General features: G+C 44.0%; 1 long non-coding RNA gene across 1 annotated transcript in view; it reads left to right on the top strand.

Moving 5' to 3' along the window:
- Window positions 1-25,690, top strand: part of LOC112587806 — a 103,337-nt gene that overhangs the window by 32,010 nt on the left and 45,637 nt on the right. The window contains exon 2 of the long non-coding RNA XR_003112259.3: window positions 8,852-9,035. This is a non-coding gene — a long non-coding RNA (uncharacterized LOC112587806). The remainder of the gene's footprint in view (window positions 1-8,851; window positions 9,036-25,690) is intronic.

The following is a 25,690-nucleotide window of genomic DNA, read 5'->3' as shown; positions in this document are numbered from 1 at the left end:
GAATTCATGCTTTCAAACTGTGGTGCTGGAAAAGACTCTTGTGAGTCCGTTGGACAGCAAGGAGATCAAACCAATCAATCCCAAAGGATATCAACCATGAATATTCATTGAAAGGACTGATGCTGAGCTGAATATTCCAATATTTTGGCCACGTATGTGAAGAGCCGACTCATTGGAAAAGAGTCTGATGCTAGGAAAGATTGAGGACAGGAGGAGAAAGGTGACAGAGATGAGGTGGTTGGATGGCATCATGACTCAATGTGTGAGTTTGAGCAAACATAGGGAGGTAGTGAAGACAGAGTAGCCTGGCGTGCTGCAGTCCATGGGGTCGCAAAGAGCTGAATGTGACATAGTGACTGAACACCAACAATATGGGAACAGGGACTTTGCAGATGGATTAAATTAAGGATCATGAGCTGTGGTGATCAGCTCAGCTTATCCACGTAGAGCCAATGGAATTACAAGTATCCATGTATAAGGAGGCTAGAGGGTCACGAGCGAGAGACGAGATGGGATGTGATGCACTTGAAAGACAGAAGGGAAAGGTCCACAAGCCAAGAAATTCAGGTGGCCTCTAGAATCCAGGAAAAGGAGAGCTTCTTGCCTCCAACCTCCAGAAGGAGCAGACCTTGATGATTTAGCCCCATGTGACCCATTTCAGACTCTGACCTCCAGAACTGTAAGAGAATAAGTTTGAGCTGTTTTAAGCCACTAAATTTGTGTAATTTATAACAGAATCAGAAAACTAACACAGAGGATATCTGGGGGTAGAGGTTCCTTTCCAACACCCTTTGATCACAGGCTACACTAAGACCGCTTAGGGTCGCTTTTTCGCCAACCAGAGTTGGGTCTCTACACAGACACCAATGGACTGGAATCCTGAGCATAAAGGTCACCTTGGTTATCTGTCCCATAACATGCATAATTGATGCTAAAGTGAGCTTCCACTCCGATAATCGTGTTCCCAGACCTTGTCCTTCACTGCTCACCAGGCCAGGGATAGTTGGGGTCCTCCCTTCCCCAAGACCTTGAGTTGAGAGCATGGCATTTTCAGAAAGACAAGTAAGAGAGGCAGGCAGAGGTGGCCAGGAGGTCTCTCCAGGCAGGGATGATTGGTGAAAAAATTAAGGAGTGACACAAAGGACCCCTTTCCTCTTGGCACTCTACTGCAAAAACAGTCCAAGGAAAGGGATTTGAATCTGCTTTGAACTAGAACATTTTGGGGAAAAAAATCTACAATGTGGACTTCATGTCACTGAGCAGATTTTTTAGTTATATTCTCCACCCCTGCAGTGACCCCAACCGGCTCTCAGGAAGAGGTCTTTCTCTGAAAAGCTGTTTTCTTTCTTCTTCAATTAAGTCACATACACTAAATGGGAATGAAGAGGACATCACTTAAAATGTGTCTTTAGAATGAAATGGAATAAGAAAAGGCTCAAATCCGTTTGAGAGATGGCCTCTTCTATCAGAAATCAATACAGCCCTGCTTTCTACAGTGTGCCAGCTCATAACGTGAAAACGGCTCAAACTCTCAATTTAACATTTTCAAAGGTGATATTAAATTCCAAGATTTTATATCTGTTATTGCCCATTTAGGTCCAAGTTATAAATCTGAATTCTCTCTCCAGCTTAGAATCTGACAGTGCTCGATAAAAACTTTTATAATCAGGTTCGATAAAGAATCACAAATCTCCATCTTGTGATTTTCAGCTTACAACAGTCTTTGTTAATAACATCTTTCTGCCTTGATGTTTGTCAATATTTGTCATTTTTTAAAAGGGATGAGATAGAAATACCGTAAGCTCTCACCTCTTGGACAAAAAAATGCTGTTAGTAAAGCATCATGAATAAGATGTTTTCATAATGGCAGTTATAAAGAATGATCATGAAAAGCCAGAAGGTGAAATCTTCAGTGACAACCATGGCCTGCTGCTGATGGCATTCATAGGGAAACAGAAGACAGGCCATCATCTGGAAGTCTTCAAAAAGACTTCCCTTTGCTCGTTAGCATTTATTCCAGTCCAGAAATGGGCGGTTGTTCACCTACTGTTCTAAATTGTCCTTAGGTTAGAAATAAAGCTTCCCTGGTGGCTCAGTAGGTAAAGAATTCACCTGCAATGCAGGAGACCTGGGTTCGATCCCTGGGTTAGGAAGATCCCCTGGAGAAGGAAACAGCTACACACTCCAGTATCCTGGCCTGGAGAGTTCCATGGACAGAGGAGCCTGGAAGGCTACAGTCCATGGGGTCGCAAAGAGTCAGACACGACTGCGTGACTTTCACTTCCATTTTTTCACTCCCAAGCCTGTTTTGAGTGAGCTCTTTTCTTCAGACACTTAAGAAAAAAGTTAATAAAAGATATTTTTATTCAAGCAAGTTGGACTTTGAGTTCTGTTTTCCTATCTGTAAAAAGAAACTAGAAACAATACTATATACATATATGTATACACACCTGTATATCCACACGTACATATATACACTATGTACTAAAATAATGACGATAAACCTGGGAATGTTAATCACCAAATTCAGGACAGTGTCCCCTCTGAGGAATAGGGAGGGGGATATGATGAGGAGGATACACAGAAAACTTCCGGTGAGTTTGCAATGTTTTATCTTTGCAAACTGTGTAATTTGCAAATTCTCAATATATATGGTCTATGCAGTTTTATTTGCATATATGCTATATTTTATACTTAAAACAAATTTTAAAGAGGAGTTTTGTTGTATGACAATTTTATGTGTCAACTTGACTGGATAAAGGAATGCCCAAATAGCTGGTAAACATTATTTCTGTGTGTCTGTGAGGGTATTTCTTGGAGAGATTAGCATTTTATCGAGCAGATTGAGTGAAGCGGTTCTGCCTGCACCTCGTTGGGCAGGCGTCATCCAATCTGTTGAGGAAGTGAATGAGCAAGAAGGCCAAGCAAGGGTGAATTCTGACTCTCTTCCTGATCTGGAATGTCCATTTTCTCCTGCCCTTGATATCAGAGCTCCAGGTTCTTGGGCCTTTGTACTCTGGAAATTTTAGCAGTGACCCCTGACTCTAAAACCTTTAGCCTAGGACTGGGAATTATACCTTTGGCCACCCTGATTCTTAAGTCTTTGAACTTGGACTGACTTATATCACTGGCTTTCCTGGTTCTCTGGCTTGCAGACAGTGGATTGTGGGATTTTCTTAGTCTCCATCACTATGTGAGCTAATTCTTTTAATAAATCTCTTCTTTCTCTCTCTCTCTCTCTCTTTCTTTCTGTCTGTCTGTCATCTATGTATATCCCATTGTTTCTGTTTCTCTGGAGAATCCTGACTAACACAGATTATGTCATCAGAGAAATAGGGATATGAAGAAACAGTCCAAATGCCATTCAAATTCAACATGGCTTTTTAACTCTGCCCACGGCTGCTCTCCCAAGTCTACAGTGAAGTGGGGACTAAGAAGATACGCCAGTGACAGGCAAAATGGTGTGCTGTCTTGTACAAGCTAATGAAAGCTGATCAATTTTCAGAAATTTTGCAAGCCATCAAACACTTATTATTAAGAACTAAATTATGTAAGCTTACAATTAAACAAGTTATATTAAAAGCAATGGTAATAAATACATAAAGGATCACATCTTAACTATTTTACTACATATACTTATATCCTTGCTCTTGAAGTTATTTCTATCTATTGTATCTGTATGGTGGGGACACTATATAATGCATATCTCTTTACAACTCTGTAGTCAGTGACATCATATTGGTCAGCTTGAAACAGGCCAAGATGGGAGTATGCACACCACAGAAAATGGCAAATGCTGCTGACTGTGGCTCCTGCTCCCCAAACTCCACACACAAGACAGCCTGCTGTTAAACCTTTACCAGCACGCCTCTGGGCAGAACCCAACTTTCTCAGCTGCTTCTGAACTCTCCCTTGGTTCTGAACATTCTAACTGCTCAATCACCATGAAAAACTCACCGTGCCACTAGGTATGTAGCTGTGTAGATTCTGGAGATATTAGGCAGAATTTTCAGGAAAGAAATGATCTGTTTTCTTCTATACACCCCCAGACCCCAAATTAGCAACTGTCAGTGTCCCTGATTGTCCCCTGCAGGGGTGTATTTGTGTGTTGGGATATTCCAATCCCAGATGGCACATGATTGGCCAGAGGCCTCTGGTTATCCCTTTGACTATCCCTGCTCTAGTCTCTTTCTCTTTTCAGTCCTGACTTGCCTTTAGCTGGTGACTCCCTGGAGGCCTGTGACCTTGATTTATATAACATGATGAAGGGGCAAAGGGGTGGGACACTGGCCTGAAGAAACTTGGGGAAGTATAGGCTTGAGCAACTGCCAGCTTGGCTGTGTCCCTGCTGCTGGCAGCTCCTGGGGATTTGGAGTTGAGCAGAGCTGCTTGATAAACTATTGCCCTGCCCCTCATCCACTCCTTCCATGACCTTGAACAATGCCTGGGCCTGGGGCTTCAGCCACCCGAGCACTAGTGAGAGTCAAAGAACAAAAACTAATACAGTTATGTAAAGTTTAAAAATAAAATAAAATTTAAAAAAAAAAAATAAAGGAGGTAGGAGGAGGTCAGAGGGATGCTGCGAAGAACAGTCAAAAATAGAGGTTATCTCTTGAAGTATATCTTGATTTTTTTTTCTCTCTCCCCCAGTTCTTCTCCAAGCCATTTTGAAAATAAACTCCACGAAAGAAGGAAAACAATCTAACTATCCATTAATAGGGGACAGATTAAGTATATTCTATCTTAAGAAGGAAAATCATTTATCAGTTAAAAATCACCTTTCTTTTTGACTGTTGTGTCCATATAATACTTGTTAGAAATGTAACATTCGAAGAAACAAAACAAAACAATTATAAGTATGTTGTAGAGATTACATGGCACATGAAAAACCTAACTTCTATTATTTAGCATTGTATTTCAAAAGAAAAGCAGAACTGTTTTAGGTGGAACTAACTGTCCTACTTGTGGTTTAGGATAAAATTTCCAGTGACAGAAAGTAGATCCAAAAAGTGCTATAACTCAAGCAATTTGGATGGAAGAGAAGGTAATGTACTCCAGAAAATGGTGAGATGACTCAAAAAGTGGCTCTGGGGAAGATAGAGACGCTAATGTGAAAGAGACATGGGAAGATTTTGAATACATTATGTCATGAAATGTAAGAGCGGAAGAAAGTTGTATTTCTACCTTAGTGTGTTGTTTTATGCAGTACGTGATTTTAAAGATGTATGTGCAACTAAACCAATATAGAGTTTAAGTTAAAAATCATGGTTTAGAAAACCAATAACATGGGGAAAAGGTCAAGGCAGTGATAAATCAGTATAAAAATTCTTGGTCTATAAAACTACCCAACTGTAAATACAAATACACATGAAAGAAAATAAATGTATATAGATCCTGAAGGAAAATCACTGAAAAGAATCTGTGGTTATATTCATATGTAAGATTACAGGTGACTTTTGTTTTTTTTCTGTATACGTTTTCAGTTTCCAAACTTTACACTATGAATAGTCATTACTTTTACAACAAAAAGAACCTTATTTTAAGACCAGTATGATAAAACATTTGCTGATAGTGCCTGCCTTCACTGTACACTGTGGATCCTTCTAAGTACACTAGTGTGGAGTAGAATTGAAATATTAGCTAAATTTTATTGAGTGTGACTCATGTACTTGGAACTGTACTAAGCACTTTATTATTATAGTGGGTTATTTATGTAATTACCACCCCATCCCTATGAAATTGGCATGAATACCCTTGATTTCATAGGTGAGGTAACGAAGGATCAGAGTGACTTGGTTCTTTGCCTAAGTCACACAGCTAGTGAGTGGAGGTGCTGGCATTTAACCCAGGTAGACTGACTCCAGAGGCCACATTCTCAGTCCTGTGCTGCCTCCTACCACCCTAGTACAGATCTGGCAGGATTTCAGAAGTTGTTACAGGCCAGATTATGGGAGAATTACTACTAGCCAAGTGTCTTGAGCATTTCTTCTTGGCTTTACACACACTTAATGGAGTTGGAAATTTTAATGGAGTTATGCACGTTTCTTACCTGGGACTGTCATGTTTGCACGAGTAAAGGAATGGGATGAATTTGTTGGGTAACATGTTCCCACCCACTTCATTAGGCAGGAAGACTTCTAAAGTAATGAAACAATTGAGTGTGCTGTTTTAAACAGTGTCTGTAAGGATGTTTGTGGGGCTGCTTAGGTGACAGGGAAGAGACCTAGAGGACTGACCAGACCAGTGGTGAAGCACCAAGATAGGAGCTTTAAGTAAGGGCAGCAGAACTGGGAAGCAGAAGGAGGCTGGGAGAGTGGACAAGGAGCAGCTTTGCCCAGCAAAAGAAAGGGAATTAACATTTGCTGAGCATATACTGTATGCTGGGCATTCACGTTTGCTCTTTCATTCCATCCTCCCAAAAGCCCTATTTGGTAGGGATCATTACCTCCGCCTGCCAGCTGGAGAAGAGGAGGCTCAGACAGTTGAACCTGCCCAGGAAATAACCAGTAAAAATGTTAGGTGTGTGCTAAGTTGCTTTAGTCATGTCTGACTCTTTGTGACCCCATGGATGGAAGCCCATCAGGCTTCTCTGTCCTTGGGATTCTCCAGGCAAGGTTCTTTACTGGTTATTGAGCAGTAAAGCCAAGTCTTGAATACTGGTCTTCCTGTCTCCAAAGTGTTTTCATTTCTATCAGTCAGTGTTCCAACAGGAAATGTTCAAATGGAGTTACTGAGGAAAGTTTAACAAAGGAGCTGCTTATAAAGCTGTGGGCAGGTGATGGGGTTCAGGACAAGCTACCCTAAAATATGGCACCTTAGCATTTTGAAGTCCTACGTGAAAGGTACTCTTCATGTACCAGGAGGAATATTTTTATCACTAGAGATGGGAATTGGGGCTAACAAATCTATACCAAAACTCTCGTTAAACTAGCCCTTACTTCCCAGTTACTTCTTCACTATTTACTACCCCAAGCCCAAATCCCTATGCTTTGTCAAATCTTGAAAAATTTACTGTTTCTTGATCTAAAAGGTTATAAAAGCTTCCTGCTCTATTCACTCCTTCAGGTCTTCATCCTCTTGTGACGACTCCCAGGTACATGTAAAAATTTAATAAAATTTCTATGCTTTTTCTCTTCATCTGTCTTTGTCAATTTAATTTTCAGAGTCACCCTGAGAGGGTCCCAGAGGAGGCTTTCTTCCCCTGCACAGGGTTAAGGAAAACTAATATGCATGGCCCAGTATCTGTGAGCTAGTAGGGAGTCATAGTAGGGAGTAGTAGGGAGTCATTACTGCACCTAAAGCTGAAAGGCCTTAAGGTGGAAGAGGGTGAGCCAGCTTCAGACCTAGAGACAGCAGAGCCGCCTGACGGGAGCTGCCACCTTTGGTAGAGGCTCAGCCAACCTGTGGTCCTGCAGGTCTCCTGATGGTATCTCCTGTTGACCTAACACAATTGGGAAATCAGAGGCCGAGGGAGTCAAACATAGCTGCACCTAGAAGCCAGTCACCTGGTGACAGACAGAGGGTGGAAAAGGCTGGAGAGTAGATCTGAGGTGGGCAGGCCAATGCAAAATGTCTTGCGTCCTTTTTAGGCATAAGTAGTCTGCTATGTTAGTATTATTTCTTCAAAAACCTCCCCACTATATGTATCAAAGGGCACTAACAAAAGGATGAAAAAGGAGTCCACAAAATGGAAGAAGATATTTTCAACTCATATATTTGATAAAGGACTAATATCCAGAATATATAAAAAAACTTTGAAAATGCAACAACAAAGGTGCAATTCAGAAATGGTAAATGGCCCATAAGCACATAAAAAGATGCTAATGTCAGTAATTAGAGAAATGCAAATCCAAACCACAATGTGATACTACTTTACACTCATTGGGACATCTGTTATAGACACAAACAACAAAACAAAACAAAAACTCCGAAGATAATGTGTCAATGAGGATGTGGAGAAATTGGAACCGTTGTGCTTGTGGGAATATAAACTAATGGAGATGTGGTGGAAAATAATTTGATGATTCTTTAAAAAGTTAAACACAGAACTACTATATGATCCAGCAATTCCACTTCTAGGTATATACCCAAAGAAATCAAAAGGACTTGAACATATGTTTGTATACTAATATTCACATATTATTCATTATTCACAATAGCCAAAAGGTAGAAACAACCCACCTGTCCATCAACAGATGAAAGAATAAAAAAAAAAAATGGGATGCATACATACAATGAAATATTATTCACTCATAAAGAGGAATGAAATTCTAATGCATGCCACAGCATGTATGATAAGTGAAAACATTATGCTAAGTGAAATAAGCCTGACACAAAAGGACAAATATTGTGTGATTCTACTTACGTGAGATACCCAGAACAGACAAATTCATAGAGACCATCAGTAGAATAGAGATGCCCAAGGGCCGGGGGAAGAGGGAATGTGAAATGATTGTTTAGTGGGAATTTCAGTTTGGGATGATGACAAAATCCCGGAAAAGGATAATGGTGATGTTGCACAACAGCATGAATGTACATAATGCCACTGAATGTACACTTTAAAATGGTTAAACTTTGTGTTGCATAAAAATTTTACCCTCCCTTCCCCCTCAGCACACAGGCTTTCACATCTGCCCAAATCAGAACCCACAAAGTGCCAGAACCCTTAGGTTTTTACCATGGGCTTTCAGGACTCTGAACTACCTCATCATTCATCATCAGATAAATAAAATTTCCTAGCCTGACTCAAAATTTTTCTAAGTCTAGTGGTATTTTTTGATAATGCAGTTTTATGAACTGATAGCCCTAGGGAAAGAGATGAATCCTAATTTTTTCTCTTTTTTCTTTTTAGTAATGAGATCCCCCAAGAACGGTTGCTGGCAGCCCACTACCGCTGTTGCTGGGGGCTGAGGGTTGAGTGGGTCTGAGTGCTTGCCTGTGAGCAATTCAGGGCCCCAAGAGATTCCCGAAGGAACTGCTGCTCTGAGGTTATTCATCTGATGGGAAGACGCTGGTGAGAAAAGACAACATTTCTGGTAAGGTTTGGCCTGAATCCTGCAAGGAGACATGACCTGGGAGGCAGGGGCGATGTTGACAAAAGTGGAATTTATGCATCCCCAGCTGCAAGGGTGGAGATGGGCAGGCCCCAGAGTCCCCAGGCCCTGTGGGCTGAGTAGAGTTTGTGGTCACGTGATCTGAGCAGTCACACAGACCCACCCTCAGAACAGCCACACCATTGGTTTAACGTTCTGTTGTTGCCATCTTGAAATTCATAATACTTTTTTTTGACAAGCGGCCTTGCATTTTTACTTTGCACTGGGATCTGCAGATCGTGTAGCCAGTCCCGCATGTAGGGCATCAGAAAAGAGAAATTTCACCTGAAGTTGCTGGGCCAAAAGGCCCCATGGGAAGGGAAAGGGACCTCCAAGGTGCAGGTCTGATGCAAGCAAGCACCACAGAGCAAGGTGCTGGAGCCTGGAGGTGCCAGCTTCTCCATCAAGCCCTTTAATGAGAAAGGTCTCACGGCAAACCCAGACTGGGGTGGGGGAAGGATTGGAGGTGGTGATCAGCCCCACTATCTGCCTGTCCAGGTCTGTTAATACTTGGTTTTCTCTTTGGCTTGGTCCTTGGGTCTTATTTCAACCCCACCCCGGACCTGTGGCCATTATTTAATAATAGAGCTTTCATAGCCAGCATTGATTGCTTGATCCCCTGGAGGAGGGCATGGCAACCCACTCCATTATTCTTGCCTGGAGAATCCCAAGGACAGAGAAGCCTGGCAGGCTTCTGTCCACGGGGTCGCGAAGAGTCAGACATGACTGTAGCGACTTAGCATACACCTGACATGCAATGGCACCCCACTCCAGTACTCTTGCCTGGAAAATCCCACGGACGGAGGAGCCTGGTGGGCTGCAGTCCATGGGGTCGCTAGGAGTCGGACATGACTGAGCGACTTCACTTTCACTTTTCACTTTCATGCATTGGAGAAGGAAATGGCAACCCACTCCAGTGTTCTTGCCTGGAGAATCCCAGGGACGGGGGAGCCTGGTGGGCTTTCCGTCTCTGGGGTCGCAGAGAGTCGGATATGACTGAAGTGACTTAGCAGCAGCAACATTTTTACTGGTTCTTTGAACTTCTTGTTTAATATCACTTTTATCTTCTATGTTTCATTCTTCTTGAGTCTTGTTTTGAATGTTGGTCTGTTTGCTCATGTTCTAATCCTTCTGCTTCAGGTAGTAGCGTGTGTGGGTTGCTGTTTTCCTTCTGCAGGAGTGACAGTGTCCTGTTTGGGAGCACACATCCCCCAGGAGCACTGGCTGCTTGTCTGGTGTTGTGTACAGGAAACTGTGCAGGCCAGGCCCGTGTCTGAGCCATCCCCCTGGGGGCTTCTCATGCCTTGTTGCTATTGTTGCTGTTGTTGTTGATTCCTGGAATCCCTGTTTTCCTCTGTAGTTGGTCTGGCCTTGATTTGGGAAAGAGAGCCAGCAGCCCTCCTGGTATGCCAGGTTGGCAGAGACTGGAATTCTCTTTCTGGCTCCCTTCTGTTTCTTGTGTAACCTCTCCAGGCTGGATCCTCCCTCACTTGTAGATGGGTAGAAACCTATTTTATTGCAAGTTGCTAGGTATGGATATTTCTCCATTTCAACTGGTCCATTTCAAGTCATTTGCAAAAGGCCTGTCAATCAAGCCCTCAATCAACTGTAATTGCCATTAAATTATAGGATCCAGATAACCTAGGCTTACAAGCAAGGTGTATGTGAGGGGAAGGCAGTCATTTCTGAAATTTTATTGGATGAATTTTCTTGCTCTCTGGTTGGCCAAAATGTCAGGGAATTATGCAGGAAAATGTTCTTTTTAAAGAGAGTATTTGGGAGTAAAAATATCATAATATCTATAATTTATTTCAAAATACTTCAGCATTAATTAAACAAGTTTAAAAACAAGAATTGTTAGTTCATGGTATTACATTCACAAGACCATATGTTGCAAGAATCATTCTTGTAGGGAAGTATGTTTCTATTTTATAATTGCATAGAGTCATACATATTATATAAATGCTATGATATGAATGTTTCTGTCTTGCCGAAAATCGTATATTGAAATCCTTAACCCCCAAATGATGGTACTATATGAGGAGGTGGGGCTTTGGGGAGGTGCTCAGATCATGAGGATAGAACCCTCATGAACAGGATTTGTGCTCTTATCAGAGACTCCAGAGACATCCCTGGCCCTTTCTACTGTGCAAGGACATAGTGAGAAGGTACCAGCTATGAACCAAGAAGTGGGCCCTCACCAGAACCTGACCATGCTGACACTCTGATCTTGGGTTTCCAGCTTCCAGAACTGTGAGAAATAAATTCCTGTTGTTATAAGCAACATTCCTTTGACAGACGAGAAAATGGACCTACTGACTTTGTGAATTTCCTGAAGCCACATAGAAGACGAGATCTTAGTTCTCTTGGGCCTAGATCCAGGGCTCTTTCCAGCCTGCCCTACTCTGTCAGGAGTCAGAAAGGAGTGCAGGCTGACCTGCTCTCCTCAGAAACTTGCCTGCAGAGCCACAAAGTCTTCTCTCACAGATTCATCCCCTGTGTTATTATTAGAACACACATTGCAGAAGGGGATTCAGAAGTTTCAAGTCAAACATCACAAAGTGGTTGTAATTGATGGATATCCATAACCCAGGATGGTGGGTGGCTGTCCTTTTGTTTATTCTTTCTAGTCTTTTAAGGCAATGGCCCCCCACTACAGTACTCTTGCCTGGAAAATCCCATGGACGGAGGAGCCTGGTAGGCTGCAGTCCATGGGGTCGCGAAGAGTCGGACACGACTGAGCGACTTCACTGTCACTTTTCACTTTCATGCATTGGAGAAGGAAGTGGCAACCCACTCCAGTGTTCTTGCCTGGAGAATCCCAGGGACGGGGGAGCCTGGTGGGCTGCCGTCTATGGGGTCGCACAGAGTCGAACACGACTGAAGCGACGTAGCAGCAGCAGCAGCAGTCTTTTTAATATGTTATTTTATGTGTACTTGTTTAGATATACAACTAATATAGGTTCATTGAAGAACTATTTGAAGTTACAGGTAAGACAAAAACTTAAAAATGAAAATTCCCATAATCTCACTGTGACTAACATTTTAGGGATGTATTACTCATCTGTTGCTGCATAATAGATTACCCCAAAACTTAGTGGTTTAAAACAAAAGATGTTCATCATTTTGCAGTTTTTATGGGTCAGGAATTTGGGAGCAGCTTAGTTGAGCGGTTCTGGCTCAGGAGCTCTCATAAGGTTGGAACCATATGAATGAGATTAGCCTAGGGCTGGAGGATCTGATTCCAAGGTGACTCACTCACCAGTCTGTTGGCTGGAGGCCTTAGTTCCCCAGAACATGGATTCTCTGTAAGACTGCTTGAGTATCTTCACATCATGCAACTGGCTTCTGCCCGAACAAGTGATCCAAGAGGAAGAGCCAAGAGGAGGCTGCAGTATCATTTATGACCTAGTCTTGAAAGTCACACCCTGTCCCTTCCACCACACTCTTATTTGTTAGAAGAAAATCACTAAGTCAAGTCCATACTCAAGGGGAGAGGATTTAACTTCCAACTCTTGAAAGAAAAAGAATTTTTTTGGAAAAAGAACAAAGGACATATATTAAAAATATCACAGAGAAGCTCTAGTCATCACGAAGCAACTAAGCCTGTGCGCCACAACGATTGAGCCTGTGCTCTAGAATCTGGGAGCCGCCTGGGAGCTGTGACTACTGAGCTGGCGTGCTACAGCTGCTGAAGCCTGTATGTCTAGAGCCTGTGCTCCACAAGAGACGCTACCACAACCAGAAGCCCTCGAATGGCAATGGAGAATAGTCCCTGCTCACTGCAACCAGAGAGAGCCCATGCACAGCAGCAAAGACCCAATGCAACCAAAAAAATGTGTATAAAAATATGTGCATACAGCTGCCAATCTTGTTAGAAACAATTTCAGACATAGTAAATAAATAAATATATATATATATATATACACCTGATATGGTATTGGTATGAATCACATGAGTTAATATAATTAAAGAACTTATATCTTGACTGTCACAGGATAAGCAGTATGTGTTAGCTTTTACCATGTCAGCAAGGTTATTTAAAAAATATATTAATGGCTTCTGAATACATTATTATATATACATTCTGTACTTTAATCCTATTATTAGACATTTAGGTCATTTATCATGTTTTTGTTATTGTGACACAATAAAAAATATCTGGTCTCCAAACACATTTGGAGTCAGAAATGTTGTGAGTAGAGAGACAGTTTTTTCTTTTAATTGCTAATACTAGTAATGCTGTGATAAACATCCTGGAAGCTAAATCTGTGAGCTGGGAATGGAACTGTCTGGAATGTATACACAAGTTTGCATGTATGATGCTACTTGTGGAGAAAGGGGCCCACAACTTTCATCATATTCTTAACAAGGTCCCTAATCGAAAGGGATGAAGAGCTAGGCTATGGTCCTCGTCCGTCCAGGTTCAGGTCTTGGAGGAAGGGATTGGAGACGTGGTCATCAAGGTCAGGAGCACAGACTCACACCAACCAAGCTCCTGGGGGAGTTTTGGAGACACCTTAATCACGTTAGCAGCGCATTCATGTATTGGATTTCACGGTAGTTTATTTCTAGGACAATATCTAGGTGACTAATCTGACCACCTTATTATTCTTGTTATGAGATCTAATACCTTGTAGTCTCAAGATCTGTGGTTCTTTGGTCCCTTGTATCTGGGCTGATTCCACTTGAGGGTTATGGCTCTTTTATTCTAGTAGGTATTTGCTATGAACTAAGTGTTCTATAATATTTGTGGAATAAATGGAAGTGTTGTGAAAAATGGAGATCTGTATGAGGAAATGCAAAGAGGAAGTGGCCTGAGTTTGTTATTTGATTGAGTTTTTATGATGCAGGCCTACAAGAAGCCCTAGAGAGGAGCTGGGGCCCCAGAATCTTGGTGGAAAAGGATGTGGTGGCAGGTGCTGCAGGGAGATGTTCTGAAGTGTGGGTTCCTGAAGAGCAGGCTGAGTGTGAGGGTGATGGGCTGATGTGTCAGATAAGGAGTGGAGGGGCCTAACATGTGGGGCCGGCTCCTACACCCATTGCACTCACCCCACCCCTGGGGTTACCACAGGACTCATCCTACCTGCTGCTGAGAACTTAGTGTTACACCGAGGGCCGCAGCCTGCTGGTGTGTCAGAAGCTCACTTCCCACAGGTGGTAGATTTTCTCTGAGTCTTCACAGCAGCAGCCGTCAGGAAGTGGCCTTCTTCCAGGCCAGTGGCCCCTGGCTCATGTGGGCAGCTCACCCCCAGGTGGCCCTGCCAGCCCTGCCTCTGAGAGTGTGGCTCAGCAAGCCTGAGATAGGGTTCAGGATTCGGCATTTCTAGTCCTGGTGGTTCACAGGCCACCTATGTTCATTCAGGTCCCCTGATAAAGAGCTATCAAGATGGGATGGAACACAGAAGAGATTCTGGTGGGGAAATGCCTGAGTGCAAGCCCAGGGAGGAGGTGAACTTGAGCTCCAATGCAGATCTGGCCCCTGGGAAGGAAAGGGATGGGCAGTAAAAAGACTTAGGGCAACAGTGACGTTCAGAGGAAACAGTGGCCACAAGACTGCTCTCATTTCAGATGCCAAATGCTCCCAAGACCACCCTCACATTTCAATAATGTGCTAGAAGGATTCATGCAGCTCACTGAAAGCTATCATACTGGTGTTTACAGTTTATTATGGGGAAAGGACACAGAGTAAAGTCAGCAAGGGAACAAGTACATTAGAATGCAGTCCAGGGCAGTACCAGACTCTGAACGTCCATGGTCTTCTCCCCGTGGAGCCAGGGTGTGCTACTGTCCTTGCATTGATGTGTAACAATTTGCATGAAGTATTACAAACCAGGGAAACTCTGGTATCCAGAGGTTTTACTGGGGCTCCAACACGTAGGCATGACTGACTGATTGTCCACGTAGTTGTTCTCAGTCGTCAGGTCGACCGGTATTGCATGACCCGAAGCCCCGCCCTAAATCATACTATGGCTCTCTCTGTGGCCTGCCCTCACTGTAAGTCACACTGTTACTCAAGGCCCCAGGCAAATGGAGATTATCTCCTGGGAGCCAAGGGCAAAGGCCAGACCTCTTTGGGGTTAGATTTTTTACTGTACAGGTAGGAAGAGTCTCAGTACTGCAGCTCTGAAGGTTCAGGCAGGTGGACGGGAGTCCTCGAGCCAAAGATGCCCATTGGAGGACTTCTGGGGACCTGGGGGGAGCACCCCCACCTCCATACTCAGCATCAGCTGGGAGTAGGCCTGGGGAGTATGGTCTCAGAGTGAGTGTGGGCGTAGATTCGGGGGATGAGCAGCTGGGGCCTCCAGCCGGGCCTACTCCCTGTAAGAGGAGTGCTGAGTGGTGAATGTTATGGCTGTTCATGCCACCAGAGCTGACTGGGAAGGGGCAGTGGTGGGTGGGCTGGGGTGGAGTGATGTGAGATTCGCCACAGCCAGAATGACTCTCATGGCCCTTGGAGTTGACTGTTGATTTCTTCTTCTTAAACTCCACAAGCTGCCTGGGGAGGAAACCAGGTGGATGAAACTGAAATTACAGAGAAAGTGTGGCGTGCAGACCAAGCATGTGAAATCAGGAAGGGGGTGACTCAGAACCGGACACCTGTGCTGTGTGTGCGTGCGTGTGTGTGTGTGTGTGTGTGTGTGTGTGTTTTCTGCCAGGTGCAGCTGGGCTTGCCCCTTATTCTGAAGCCTTGTTCCTACTTCCTCTTTGCTTTCATGTTGTCTTAGTCTGTTCCTCGCTGGCAGTCAGAACCCAGCCCCTGGGAGGGTGCACGATGTTTTTAATTGAAGAATGAGGATGAATCTTTGCACACTTAGAAAAGTCCCAGCTAGGGCCAAGCCCCCACCAACAACAGCCTAAGGGTAGGGACAAGTGGCCTCCACAGCCACACACATGACAAACCTCATCCCTGGAACACTGTGTCATTGGGAACATGACGCTAAGACATGGAGGCCAGAGCTCTGGGTCCTGTCCTAACTTTGCCATTGACTATTATTACTGCATTTCCCAGATTCTCAGACACCACTGATTATAAGATCCATCATCACTTTAATAACTGCTTTTATTGAGGGGGAAAGAAACATGGTCACATCATAGGTACACAACAGTTCAAACACCTATCTTGATTCCATAACTATTCACATGTGAAAAATACAGTGCATCTTAAAAAATGACATTAAAAAAAGCGGAATTAAAAAAAAAAACAGAGAGGAGACTTTTCTAATTCTGGTATTGAGATGTAAAACCAATACCCATATTTTAGAGTAATTTATTAATAGGCTTTTTAACCATGTGTCATTGCTATTTTTATTTTGACAGGAAGAGGACAGAAGTTGATTTGATATACACCTATCTGAAAGAGTGATGTATTAGTGATATTTATATTCAGCAAGCTGTGCAGGGCTTAAACTGGTTACTAGATATTTGCATCTTCTACCTACACAGCCGAAATAAGAGAACTAAAGGGTATTTCAGTTTGAGAATAATAGCTAATGTTTGTGGAGTGCCTTTTATGCGCCAGCACTGCTCTGGGTACTTTACATGTATTGACTTGTTTAAGCCCATGGAAGTCTTGTAAGAAGGTGCTAGTACTACTTTGACCCTGGAGACGGGAACAGTGAAGCACAGAGATCCCACGGTGCTCAGGGTCACACAGGTGGGAGGTGGACTTGAACCCAGGTGGTGTGTCTCACCTCTTAACTGTACTCTACAGTCTCTCTTAAAGCATCAGTCAGGGAAATAAACCAAACAGAGCTGAGAGTTTCTAGTCCTTCTCTGAGTGCAAGGGAAAGGTTGGGTTGGGCTAAAAGCAGTGATTTGCTGGTCAACATTTGCCAATTTCCTGTGTGTAAGTACTTCTGTCTGGGCTGATTTCAAGGTACCTACTTGCTGGTAAAATTCCAGAGTGCTTAGCAATAGCTTCTCAGGAACTGGCACAGGCCAGCTCTAGCACCTTCCACAAAGAAGAGAGCGACAGAGGATGTGATGGTTGGATGGCATAACAGATTCAATGGACATGAAGTCGGGTGAACTTCAAGAGATGGTGGTGGATAGGGAACCCTGGTGTGCTGCAGTTCATGGGGTCACAATGAGTTGGGCACGACTTGGCAACTGAACAACAACAAATCTCCAGCACACCACCAGCTGAAATTAATCGTTCAAGTCGGTGGGGAATAGTTTGGCCAGGAATGTGTTTTGCATGGTACTCAGTTAAATCAACCATGGATGGGACTCGGCATGTATATTCAGGGCTTGGAAGTGGTTTTCCCGTTTCCCCGCCTTCCAACCAGGGGAGACAGCCCTTTGCTGGACTCTGGGGAGGCTGAGTGTGTGCTCACCATGCATCGTTGGCTTCTCTGAGTGTCGCAGATGAAGCTGAAGACCAAGGTTCCCACTCACACGGAGGCAGTTGCCTGACTCATGCTCAAGAAGGGACACTTAGTGGCTGCCTAAGTGCCTTCCTCCTGAAGCAGAGTGGCAGTCGTGAAATGAGGTGTAAGGGAAGAAAACCACCAGGTTTAAACAAGAGGAAAGAGGAACTCTGAAGTGTGGAGCTAAAGGGTTAAGAAGAGGCCCATGAGCTATGATCAATGAGGGTGAAGAAGGACAGAGAAAATCTTATAAAACTAACTGGAAAACATTTTGGTTACTATTGGGACAGCTCTAGAAACAGTCATGGAATACAAGGGCCGGGCAGATGACTTTATGTGGGCAAATTAGACAGGGTATAAAACGGGGCGTGGTAGGGACTCTGACCAATTGTAAGCACATGCTCTACTAGAAGACATTGAAGTACTGTTTGTGAAAGTGAAAGCTGCTCAGTCTTGTCTGGTTCTTGGAGACCCCATGGATAGTCCATGGACTTTTCCAGGCCAGAATACTGGAATGGGTAGCCTTTCCCTTCTCCAGGGGATCTTCCCAACACAGAGATCGAACCCAGGTCTCCTGCATTGTAGGAGGATTCTTTACCTGTTGAGCCACCAGGGAAGCCCTCTTGCAGGAGACCTGGGTTTGATCCCTGGGTTGGGAAGATTGCCTGGAGAAGGGAAAGTCTACCCACTTCAGTACTCCGGCCTGGAGAATTCCATGGACTGTATAGTCCATGGGGTGGTAAAGAGTCAGACATAACTAAGCGACTTTGACTAACTAACTCTGTTGGGAGTCTTTTTTCCTTTAACATTGCTGTTGTTGTGTTTGAGTCTTTGCGACCCCACAGACTGCAGTGCACCAGGCTTCCCTGTCCTTCACTGTCTCCTGGAGTTTTCTCAAACTCGTGTCCTGTGTGTTGATGATGCCATTCAACCGTCTCATCCTCTGTCACCCCTTTCCTCCTGCCTTCAATCCTTCCCAGCATTAGGGTCTTTTTCAGTGAGTTGGCTTTTCGCATCAGGTGGCCGAAGTATTGGGACTTCAGCTTCAGCATCAGTCCGTTCAATGAATATTCTGGGTTGGTTTCCTTTAGAATTGACTGCTTTGCTCTCCTTGCTGACCAAGGGACTCTCAAGAGTCTTCTCCAGCACCACAATTTGAAAGTATCAATTTTTCAGCACTCAGCCTTCCTTATGGTCCAACTCTCATATCTGCAAATGACTATTGGAAAAAGCATATCTTTGACCAGAGAGACCTTAGGTTTTGTTTTTATGTTTGTTTGTTTGTTTTTAACATTATAGACTGGGGGAAAACAGGTTTATAACCTGGTTGTAGGCCTCTACTTTGTGAGTTCTCTCACCCATCCTTTCCTTGTAAGATTTTGGAGGCAAGATTCATAGGTTGATCTGCTAATGGTCAGGGGCTGCAATTACCCCTGGCACTCATCTGAGCAGTGGGGCACTGGGGTGGAGCAGACAGCGGGATCCATCCATCCCATGTGTAGGCAATAAGGGATACCTTGTAGCACACTTTAAACAATAATAAAACAAACAAATTCAGTCTGCTTTCTATTATCAACATGTGTTGGCAATCCTGAACAATGTTAGTGATAAAAATATCCTCCTTGAAAAAAAAACTTCTGTTGGTCTAAGTTCTAAATAATTGCTTCAGTTGTTGTTGAGTTTTAAATATATCTCTGTCTATCTATAGCTGTATGCTTCAAATTAACACATTTATATAACTTATCTATTGATGAATATTGTGCTCTACATGGACATTAATCTGAGAATTAACCCCTAACTCACATGGAATCACCTACAAGTATTTGTTTCCAGAATAAGTATCTAATGATTTGAAAACACTTTAGTTCCAAACTCTGTGGAATTACATATTTCTGTGTTTAAACAATAGAGTCAAAATAAACAATGGTAGCAAATGATTATGAACATGATGAAACAGAATACAAGATAGTTCCATCTTGCTGTCCATGTGACTATGTTAGAAGAACTCAAAAGAGCAATGTCTAAGTGCCTTGATTGTTTTCATCGAGAGCTGGATGCTTGTTCTAAAGCAACATAGTGAATAGTTCCAATATTAACTGTCACTCAGCCTTTTCCTATGAATTTTTTACAGAAGAAAACCTTCAGAAGTTTAGCAACTATAACAGCAATTTATGGTGAGTTTTCTGATGAAGATATTTTAGCTGAATTTTTTGACTGTGGAGACCATTGGAAAGCAGCTAAAGTAGATTCTAAACAAACAAATAGATGGACAGCATTATAACTTCTGAAACTGGTTGTGAAGTGGGATCTTTATGAATCTCTGACAAATCTTTTCTGGCCATTATTATCATTTGTTTCATTTCCCGATTGTTGCTCAAAGTTGTCACGTGGAATAGGAGGTTGTTAGAAATGATCTGCCCACAATGTTAACACACCATTGCTCTGAGGTCTGCTTAGTCTCTCAGGTGGAGATGACCTCTGGGCTGCAGGAACTCTTGCATCTCTTCAGGACAAAGATTCAACATTTTATTAATATTTAAAGCTTTTTCCAACATAGGGATGGTTTTAACACAACCCGATCTTGACTATTTAATGGCCTGATTAAAGAATCTGTCTTGGTAGCACGGAAAGGGCTTTGGAGCATCCATGGAAATCCCAGTATTTAAAAGTTTGATCCTATGGCTGAGGAGTGGTGGGTCTTCTTCCCACTTAAGAATGAAAACTTCTAGCCACCATTCCAGATGGGCAGCTTGGGGGCTTTCACAGACATAGTACCCTGACGGTGGGTAGAGGTATGGAGGGCCCTTTACTTTCCTGCTGCCTCCTGGCCGGTAGACAGACCATTTCCCTGCTGGCTCCAGTGTGTTGTCCCTGCAGGATGGGCAAGTGGAGACTCACCAGTCTGATGAAGGGACACAGTTAAGGCAATGAGGCTGACCCCTAAACCAGTCCTGGCAGACAGGGCCAGGCGGGGCCCTAGGTGGACAGAGATGCTGCCTTTCTCTGAGATAGACTCCCCCACCCAAGACCTGAAAGTCTTAGCGCAGCAGTCACTCCACTGTGGTCCTACCATTGCATCTGTTACCACCACTGCCGTCTTCACTCCGCTTCCTAGATACACGTGTAAGGACACAAAAGTGCCACATGGAGGGGTTATCACATCCCCATGAAAATGACAAAGAGGACCAGCCCCTTGGGAATCAGCCTGTTCATGCAGGGTCTTGGAGCCCAGGGATGCAGAGCAGGGTGGGTTTATGGGGGGTGGGTCTTGGATGGGGAGAGGTCTGGGACAGTGGGACAGGAGAAGAGAATAGTGAATGGAGGGGAGAGGTCTGGCCTGCAGGGCTGGGAGGAGGACCTGGTGCCCAGGATCAGGACAGGCAGAGGTCTTAGTGCTCACCACTCTGCCTGGTTCAGTCCAGGAATCTTACATTGTCATGTGCTGGGGAGAGTGGGTGGTGCACAGAGACGCTCCAAAGGCAACTGATTTCTTCTTGGAAGCTGTTAAGGTTATTGATTTAAATCAGGACAGGCTCAAGGGCACTAAGAGATTCTCTTGAAAGGAAATCAAACTGCTTCTCTAGGTGAGTATTGCTTTTTATTTAGGCAAGGGTCTGAATCTATTGAGGGGAGAGCAGCTGGGTTTCACCCCTAGAGCCATCTGGGGAGACCTATAAAGTTTATTGATTGACTTACTTAACTTACACTGGCTAATAATAAAACAACTAGACCCATCAATCAGCTCCCAGGCCCCCCTTGACAATGATTACAGCATGGATTGATTCCTCCTCAGAGATGGCATTTTACGGAGAAAGTACCGAGGGGGTGGGGACGCAGATGCTACTCAGCGACATTCCAGGGCAGCACCGCTGGGAGCCACTTCTTGCCCAGGTGGGAGTCCCGGGGGAGGGCCAGGGAATAGGCTGCCGTGACCTCTCTGGATAGAAAAGAGCTAGACAGTCCATCAGGAAGGTGGCAGAGGGCTGTCAGACTTCTGTTTGCCAGGTGACAATGGGCAGTGAGTGAAGATATTGATGAGGGCAAGGAAGGAGAGGTGTAGGGAGGAGGGCAGCCAGCCAAGATACCTCAGGGGCCAGCACCCCTACCTTGAAGTCTGGAGCAGGGCCCTTTGGAGGGCGTGCTGCAGGCTTGCCCTTGTGCCAACAGGAAGGACCTGGAGGAGGAGTTATTCATCCAATTTACCAAGTGTTTCTATCAGCTTGAGAAGTAAGGCATGTCCTTACCTGAGGTTATTTGCAGCCTTGTTGGAGAGACAAGCTGTTGCCACTTGAATGAGATAATGACCTGAGACCTTGGATGATGAAATACTATCAGTGACACACGTTCTAAGTGCTATGAGATTTCAGGTAAAGGGTAATCTGTGAGGCCTTGAGGGGTTGGGAGAGGTCTCAGAGAGATGATAAGACTTGAACTGGGCCTCCCTAATTCAAGAAGAACAGATGGGTAAATCCATCTTGTAGAAATGTGGCTTCCATTGTCTAATTGGGCAAAGAAATACTTAAGGACTGTGGGATAATGTGCACAGTAGTTAGATGTTAGAGCTCTGAAGTTAAAGTTTTGGTTCCAGCCTGGGATTTTACCAGTTATTATTCATATGGACAAATAATTGAACATTTACAAGTTTTAGTTTTCTTGACTATAAAAGGGGGATAATAATAGTACTAACACGGTAAAGTGGTTGTAAAGATTAAATGAGACTAATGTTTGTAAAGCATTGAACACAGCGCCTGGAGCAGAGAAGACATTCAGCAAATGAAAATCATGACCAATAGTATTACTGTCAGTGCTGGTAGTAATAGTATTCTATTACCACCAGGCTCCTGAGTGCTTTGATTCCTTGTAGAGTACTTGGAGGAATGGATAAAGGGTAAGAAGAGATTCTGTCTCTGTCCGGAGGGAAAGCGTGTGTGTATGTGTGTGTGTGTGTGTAAAGTCACTTCAGTCATGTCCGACTCTTTGTAACCCCATGGACTATAGCCTACCAGGCTTCTTTGTCCATGAGATTCTCCAGGCAAGAATACTGGAGTGGGTTGCTATTCCCTTCTCCAGGGGATCTTCCAGACCCAGGGATCAAACCTGCATTTCCTATGTTTTCTGCATTGGCAGGCAGGTTCTTTACCATTGTCTTCCCTAACAGCTAAGTTGGTAAAGAATCTGCCTGCAATGCAGGAGACCCTGGTTTGATTCCTGGGTTGAGAAGATCTGTTGGAGGAGGGAGAGGCTACCTACTCCTATATTCTTGGGCTTCCCTTGTGGCTCAGCTGGTAAAGAATCACCTGCAATGCAGGAGATCTGGGTTTGATCCCTGGTTTGGGAAGATCCCCTGGAGAAGAGGAAGGCTACCCACTCCAGTATTCTGACCTGGAGAACTCCATGGTCTGTATAGTCCATGGGGTTGCAAAGAGTCAGACACGACTGAGTAGCTTTCACTTCATCTTACTTCTTTTCCTCTAGAGCCACCTGGAAAGCCCGGGAAAGCACATAGGGAATGATATTCAAAGTTTGAGCTTGCTTTCATCCAGTGGAAAGAACTTTCATGAAATTATTTCTTTATTTTCTTGGACTCAGAATATCCTCCTGGCCAGCTGCCCCTCCCGTCCAGAGCCCATTCGAACTCCCATCCTCATGAACGCTCTCCTCACAGCTCTGACCGTCAGGCTCCCTCTTTCCCTATTGCCTGTGCCTCTCCAATGGCACGAACGGGGGCTGAACAAGGGCATCAACAGGGGTTGACTCCTGTTAATCTCTTCTGTGGCTTTGTTGCATTTCCCCAACAAGGTGCATGTGTCTCAGAAGTAGAAACTTAATAGAGTGCACGCTCCACGGACCTTAGGAGAATGATCGAAACTTGTTGAGGCTACAGACTTTCTTCTCTGCCTAGATTGAAGTTTCTGTGCTCTCTCTCCCCTCCCACCCCCATTCCTTTTCATCAAGTCATGCTCAGTCCCTGGACCCCAGACACACTGTGGGGCTCTGCTCTGGATCTCTGTGAATTTCTCAGGATGCTTGAGCCTCACCAGTGAGGAGCCCTACCGGGTAGGAATGGTGCCACTGGCCAGGCTGGGCTTCTGTGAATGACTGGAATGGAAGAAGTTGCCACTGTTCTGGGTCCATGTTTTGGTGTAATTTCTAGCTTCTTTGGGCTGGAAGAGAAGTTCCAGAGAGGTGGCCAAATAGGTGTTAATAAGTTAAGTCCCAGTCGAGCCTGACAGCAGAGACAGAGTGTGGTCTATGCTGGGAGGCTGGGGAATGAGCCTCGTCTTGCATTTCTTGTGGCTTTCCTTTAGGACTGGGAAGACTCCCCTGCACCTCCACATCATTTTTTTGAATCTTGTTTTTCAACAGTCTCCTGGAAAGCAGATTATTGGAACCATTTCCGTTCCTCTCATCCCTGTTTTATTCTCTAACCCCTAGGGTTAGGCTTAGAGGGAAGATTAACATGGAGATACATGGCTAGGTGAAGAGAGAGAGGCTTCTGGATTGTTAAAAGAAATGAAAGCCAAATGGGGAGCACATACATCAGAAATAAGTGGCTTTCCTGGTGGCTAAGTGGTAAAGAATCCACCTGCCAACAAAGGAGATGCGTGTTCAACCCCTGGGTTGGAAAGATCCCCTGGAGAAGGAAATGGCAACTCATTCCAGCATTCTTACCCAGGAAATCCCATAGGCCACTCCAGTATTCTTACTTGGGAAATCCCATAAGCAGAGGAGCCTGGTGGGCTACAGTTCATGGAGTCACAAAGGAATTGAACATGACTCAGCTGCTAAGCAACAACAACACAAGGCCAGGTACACATAGGCTAGGGACAACCAGTCATATTAGCAAGGACAAACTGAAGTCTGGCCCAAGTCTCTGCTTCTTTAAGGAGAGGCACTTTGGCCCAAATATCATGGTGATTATTCTATATATGGTAGATATTTCTGCAAGCTCATGCTGTCCTTTTTAACTATGTGAGGCCCTTACTTAGAACCCAAAGGGCAAGGAGAGGAAGCCCAGGAGCCCACTGAGGAGGTGGACAGTGGCATAACACAGCCAGCAACCAGCCAGTTTAGGGCTTGGAGGGCAGAGATAAGTGACCCCCAACTTCTGCAAGCCCTCCTGAAAGGCACCATTAGAGATGGAGCAGGGGTGCCATGAGGAGAGTGTGCAGCGTCAAGGTGTGAACTTGAAGCAGCCTGGAGAATGAATAGGTTGAAGAAACTCTAAGAGAAGACAACCCTTTGGGGATCCAACAGAGGCATATCCAGGAGCAGTGGCCTTCCACAGAAATAGTTACATAAAGGGCTCCTAACCTTTCAGGAGATGAAAAAGAAACCAATCTCCAGTGCAATACCAGAGAGCCTTGGGTGGTATTCACAGAACCTCCAGAGGTGGGGAAAGGAGCACGGTTCCTCACTCACCCTCTAACTAGTTCTCCTTTGCTTTTTCCTGTGCAGACAAATGTGGTAGGACTAACAAGCCCTTGGAATGGGAGAAAAATGGAACTTCCATCAGCAATACTTTCAGCTAGTTGGGTGAGGATTAGGCAAGATCTCTTAGAGAACAAGAAAGACATGGGCCACTTTCATTTTTTTTCAGGTATATTAAAAAAAAGAAGAAATGTCAAAACAATCACAAGAATTGTGATTTTTTTAAAAAGAAACTTTCATTTAATAAATTGGTATAATTTAGCACCAAAGGCACTGAGTTATTCACAAGATAATTATAGGGCTTTTAAAATATATGAATTTATAATGTATGATTGGCAGTCTGAGTTAGATAATGGGACAATGTGTTTCAGTTGTGTGATGAACATCATCATCTTTCAGCGTTGCTGCGGAGTAGCTCTGAGACTGTATGTGTAACCTCATTTGGAGATGAATCAAAAATTTAAATCTGAAGCCTTTGGTTGACTTGGGATAAATAGTATCCCCAACACAGTACTCGCCACCCCAATAGCCCTTGGATTAGCAGAAATAAGGAGTTTACGTAAGTGCAGCATTTTATAAAGACTTAGAAGACTTAGATAATACTTAATAAAGATCCCTTTGTTGAATTAGGGAGATTTTAAAAAGGGATTATTATAGCTTTTGGGACAGTATTTTGGGGGAACCTTTTACCTCTAAGGGCCTAAATGTCTTGAAAGCATTGCCAGTGAGATTTAGTTAGACACATACATTCATGAAAAATCTAAAAAGATGGAGATAAAATTGCAAAATGGTGAA

The sequence above is a fragment of the Bubalus bubalis genome, chromosome 11 (assembly GCF_019923935.1).
Source record: "Bubalus bubalis isolate 160015118507 breed Murrah chromosome 11, NDDB_SH_1, whole genome shotgun sequence".
Taxonomy (NCBI): Eukaryota; Metazoa; Chordata; class Mammalia; order Artiodactyla; family Bovidae; genus Bubalus; species Bubalus bubalis.
This window is presented reverse-complemented; position numbering and strand designations above follow the sequence as displayed.